Genomic DNA, 6,051 nt, shown 5'->3' on the forward strand with positions numbered 1-6,051 from the left:
AAAAAACGGAAAAAAAGAATAAAAAAAAATTCTTTTTGTTCTTTTCATTCAATATGTTTTGAATTATTGATAATTATTATTTAAATCGATATGGGTATATCAATAATTTGTATAAAACATATTTGAGTGTTTTTCTTTTTTTTTATTCCTTGTAATGCATTATGAGCAGTATATTTATTACATATATCGTGAATATCGCATACATTGTATTTGAACGCTAAAAAACCTTTAAACATATATAGCTGTACTTATTATTTATAAAAAATTTATAAGAAGTTACATGATCTTTTTATAGAAAATATATAAATGTTAAGTTAATTTGTTCACACTAACGTGTAATTCCTTTTTTATGGTATTTTCTATTTGTGATTAAGTATATGTTATATACATATATTGTGGTTTATTTTCATTCAAGAAATACTGGAAAATGCACAAAGAAGAGAATAACTAAAAATGGTATTACTGTTTTTGTTGACCTAAGAAGAAAAGAACTTAAGGCGCAGCTTGCAAATGTTTTGGTTTAAAATTACAATTTATTGAAAGATGTGTTGTGAAATTTTATTTTAAAAATTTTGTTATAAAAATATTATTATTATTCTTTCAATAAATTAAAAACTCTTGACTTTGAATCAAAAAATTCAAAAAATTTTTACTCTAAGCGGTGGATCGCTCGGCTCATGGGTCGATGAAGAACGCAGCAAAATGTGCGTCATCGTGTGAACTGCAGGACACATGAACATCGACATTTTGAACGCATATTGCGGTCTATGCTGTTATGTACTTTAATTAATTCTAAAGTGCTGCTTGGACTACATATGGTTGAGGGTTGTAAGACTATGCAAAATTAGTTACTTATTATTTAAAAGAACTTAAGGCATATGGTATATTATTGGATTGTATTTTTAATCTATAATAGTAATAGCATAAAGAGAAATATATACAATATATTCTTGATTACCTCATTGTTGAACGAAATTTTGTAATAAATGAGAATCTTAGTATTCCCAAAATAAAGAAAATTTCAATATTATTTAAAATATATTTAAAAAAATATGGCTAAATGGGCCTTAGTCGCCTGCCCCACACCACGCCTACACACATCGCTAACACGCTACACTCACCACATTCACTTCCACATCACCACACCACAGTCCACATCAATACAACCCACAGGTGAGAGCATCTCACATCCACACAAGCACATACACACCACACTCGATTACACGCGCGGGATACCAGCCAACAAAAGGGATCGTCCCCGCAGCATAGCAGTTCAGTTTCGAATCTACTATCGAGCCCGTATATCGCCAGTTTCGATCGCCGTCCTTTAGTGATCCAGACAGTTGCGTGTCATTATTACTTGTGAACCCTTTCTTCGATTTCTGAGCCGAGTGAATAAAACAGTGAACAAAACAGTGGCGGGCCAGCATTTAAGCGTGTGAATCCTTTATATTCTAATTTTTATAAACTATAATCCGAGGGATTAAAATATTTGCGCGTCAGCACAAGGCTGGTGCAAGATATTCTATATAAATCCGATTAACATATAGTTTTAAGTAGTGGACAATCCTTTGTCGTGCCTAAGCTCTTTTGAAATAAATTCTAACGCAAAGAAGAATATAAGCCCGAGCGTTTCTACTCCCAAACAAGGTGAACGTTGCAAAATTTAATGGTAAGTGCAAGGGTGCAATAACTATGGTCCTTCGAGCCGTAAAGAAAGGCACTATTGAGAAAAAACATTAAAAAATCCAAACAGTGAAAGTTGATATATATTTTGCGGTGACCACAAAAACGAAAAACATTATATACATACCGACATATGTATGTATGTATGTGAAGCATAAAGTGCAGTTGCAGTAAAAGTATAACTAGTACACCGCTTCAAAAGCGGGCCAACAGAGCAGTTACCAAAACCAAAAAACAAAAAAACAAAAAAAAACTGTTTACAAAAGCAAATAAAAGAACAAACAAAAACCTGAGTGCAATTACCAAAACAACAAAACAAAACCCATATATATATTCACAAATAAAGTGATAAAAATATTATAAACATTGAAGATTGAGTGGCAAAAGCCGAAAGTTAAAAGGAAACAAACAAAAAATGAAATCCCTTCAAACACCGGGCGCGAAAAATAAAAGTGGCAACAGTATCAAAACGGGCGCTTTTAATGATAGTGCAATTATCGGGCGCGAAAACCACAAAAATTAATTTAAACAAAAAGAACAAAATTTAATAATAAACAATGAATAAATAACATAAAAAAAGGCCCTTAGCCCCTTGAAGCGGCTCAAAGTGAGTTGTATCGACTCCACTTCTTATTTAAAAAATTTTTATTTTCATATATGTATGTTGGTAACTGGTACAGTTTATTTTCATAAAAACTGTATTCAAGTCGGGTTAACCTTTTAAGGAAACGGTTGCCGCCAAACTGTTTCAACTTACGGTTAATTTCCCGGAAACCGAAAAACAGTTTGGTACGCTATATATATGTATACATGTATTTACCTCCAATATATGTATGAACAGTATATAATATAATATATAATTATATGTATACTGGCATATATACATATCTAAGAAAAATGGTCCTATTTACGCTTACCCTTGTGTATCCAAACACACAAATTTGAAAAAAAAAACAAAAAATTCAAATATACACTTGACCCCATTTTCCGGCAATACCCCTTATACTCCAAAAGTATAAGCAGGATTGCGCAAATAGTAAGCTTGGACAAATTCGATCAGTAAAGGAAAAATAGAAATAATAGAATACAACATACATATATGCAAATTCTTATATTCATATTTTATATTTAATTATACATATATTGACATATAAGTACCAACCAATGTTGGAAAACAACATACACACATACTTATGTATGTATAAATATTATAATAAATATCAATTTCTACAAAATTGCACATATTCCAATGTGTACTTAGAGTGCATACCTGCATCTTACCAATTTTTTTCTCCCGCGTCATTCGTATTGTAAAATCATACATACAGAAACACGGTATGCAGTTTGCCTTTGACTTCCTTCGTTTAAACTAAAACTATTTTAAACTTTCGGGATTTAATTTCAAAATTTAATCAAACTAAACAGAGCGCTAATTGCAATTACAAATATTTTAATTTAACCCCCAAAACATATACGGTCAAATCAAAAAAAAAAAATAATAATAATAAAAGACAAAACCAGCACATACTTTACATACGTGTTGGTATCTCTAATTGTTCTCACATATATCCAAAGATCAAATCGGCATATTTCAAGCAATACCTCTTGTTCTTGCTAAAGCACAAGCAAGCAGGATTGCAAACAGAAAAAAATCTTTTTATATACAAAGGTCATTAACCCTTTCCTCTTTCCTTATTATCGCCCGTATACGCAAGTATAAACTAACGAGTGCGAAGCAATAAATAAAATAGAAAGAAAAGAAGAACAGACTAATAGCACACTAACTATTAGGAATAAGGAAATCGAAACACTCGTTCGATAGTTGGTACATTGCGTATACAACAAAAATTCAAGATTAAGGAAAACGAAATACTTGTTCGTTGTTCAATACGTTTTGTATACAACACACATACAAACCCTTTATCTTAAAGATTCAAACGTATTTATTGTTACCAGAAATTCTGAAAATCATATAAATTACCCATGAATATTTGAGTTTGTAAATTTTAAATGGGCAAAAGTAAATTTTCTATACGATTTCGGGTTGGTGAGGACAACGTGGCACGGAACATTTATAACAAATCTGCACAAATTTGCTCAAATTGACATATACTGAAATAGTACTTATATGAAAATGATTACATGTATGACTTTATAAGTTAGTACTTATATGAAAATTTTTATTAGTGAAAACTAGTTAATATATGTTATATCTTTATATATTTCATTATACTTTTATTAAATATGCTTTTCTACTAGTATGAAATTTTTCATTTAGTATTTGTATGAAAATTTTTATTTATATAAGTATTTCAGTAAATAATTTGTATACGTAAATTTGTGGGTTTTTTATTCCTGGTACCTGGCTACAGTTGGTTTAAATAGACAAATTTTGTTATATTGAAACAATATGACGAAATTTAAAATTCTATACTTAACAAGTAGCATATGAAAGAATATTTTAACTTTCTTTAAACTATTCTTATTACACATAAAAATATATGCGCTAATGGAATTGTATTAAATTGAGTGAAATATTTATATTATTACGCTCAAAAAAATACTTTCATATCATATATTTATTATTGAAAAATAAATATAATTGAATTTGAAATTTATAATTTCAAATCAAAGAAAAAATGTATATATTCTTAAAAAATGATATATGCACATTATGCATTGAAATAAAGTAAAATGTATAAAAAATGATATTATTTGAAAGTTTAGCTAATATGGGAAGAAATATCGTTCTTAATAATTAATTTAGAAAAAGCGATTATATGCCAGTCGTTTCTTCTTCTCTTTTTATACCAATTGGATATTCCAAGCGAAGTCAGTCCTTAACTTGGTCCTTCCAAATGGAATTTATATATCAAAAAAAAATTAATGCGTCGAAAAAGTGTTTTCGTCCATCCGGACAACATGAAGCCAGCGTACAATTTCGTTGAACAAAACGATATTTAAGAAAATTCAGAATGCATATTTGGCTCGCGCAAAGGACCATAAACTAGAATATTCTCTCGAAAACTCTAAACGTCGACTCATCCGTTGTTACATAAAAGCTGAAATCATACAAAAAAAAATAGAGTTTGGTTTTTGTTTCGAGAGAGGATCCGATAAAATATTATGACATGTTTGTTTAATCTGGTTCCAAGATAGACGAAATTAATGAAAAATAAATGCCAATCAATAAATGACTGTTTTAAATTAGCCTGGAGAAAAAATATATAATTCAATACGCCAACAGCTTTACATTATAGAAAATGCGGCTCGAACTATTTTTCCAAAAAGGGAAAAAGTTATCGACGTTTGGTATGGAGAGGTCCTTGAAAATAATAATAGTTTAATTTCTATTAGTTTCATTATTACATATTTTCGTCTGTCGAAAAGCTTTATATGTGTGTTTTATACGTCTTTTCCAAGGTTTTTTGCATGGTGAATATGAAATCAGTTTGTTGACGGTGTTTTAATCTTTAAAATGAAAATCTTATATGCGATTAGATTATGTGAAAATTTTAAAATTATTTACTTAAATTCCAAGTTTATACTTTCGTCCGACCAAATTATCTTTATGTTCTTCGCCGCCGTGTTTAAATTCGGAAAAAACTTCTTCATTGTCGGGTTATTGAAAAACGTCTGCTCCATCGTATCGATTGGGGAATCGGGTTCTCCATATTTCCTGGTGTTGTGCGTTCAAGCCATTCAGCAGGCTGGAGAAGTGTTCCTCCATAAAAAATTTATGGGCATCATGAATCAACGCTCCGGTCTTGAAACCTTCCGAATTATTTGTATAAAAGCCTTTCTTATTCGTACTCACGCATTTAAAATTTACAAAATCGTAACGTTTTTTCTGCGACAATGTTAAGTTGTTAAAGAAAACCAATTTTGTTGCAAAATAATTAAAAGCATGCAATAAATAATTAACTGTCTGTTTAAATAAATTCCTTGTGTTTGGTATTACGAATTTAGCTGCAAAAAAAATATATAAAAAAAACGCAATATATTATCTTCCGTATCATAAAATAATATAAAGCTTGATGAAATGGAATAGTATTATGTCAATCATCAACCCATTTATAAAATAAATGCCAAATAAAATACGTTAAAGTAATATAAAATATTTTTACATCAAATATCTTTGGAACATCGTTTTTCTTCCGTCGGGGCGTGAAACAAAATGCGGATCATGGCTAACTTCAATGAGTGAATTCGGCGAAAGTTTACTTGGATACCAAAATGCGCTCCTTATATAACTAAAAATGTATGCGCTTTAATGGTTCTGTTTGTCCCGTCCATCGCATTTCTTATTATGATGTAACATCAGCATTAAAAAACAATAAATGACATTCCAGGTGCATGCCCTCA

The 6,051-nt window shown here is 30.0% G+C and overlaps 1 pseudogene; it reads left to right on the plus strand.

Annotated features, from left to right (window-relative positions):
- Positions 1–650: 650 nt before the first annotated feature.
- On the plus strand, positions 651–829 carry LOC126766997 (5.8S ribosomal RNA; annotated as a pseudogene).
- The last annotated feature ends 5,222 nt before the right edge of the window (positions 830–6,051 follow it).

The sequence above is a fragment of the Bactrocera neohumeralis genome, unplaced genomic scaffold, assembly GCF_024586455.1.
Source record: "Bactrocera neohumeralis isolate Rockhampton unplaced genomic scaffold, APGP_CSIRO_Bneo_wtdbg2-racon-allhic-juicebox.fasta_v2 ctg3481, whole genome shotgun sequence".
Lineage (NCBI taxonomy): Eukaryota > Metazoa > Arthropoda > Insecta > Diptera > Tephritidae > Bactrocera > Bactrocera neohumeralis.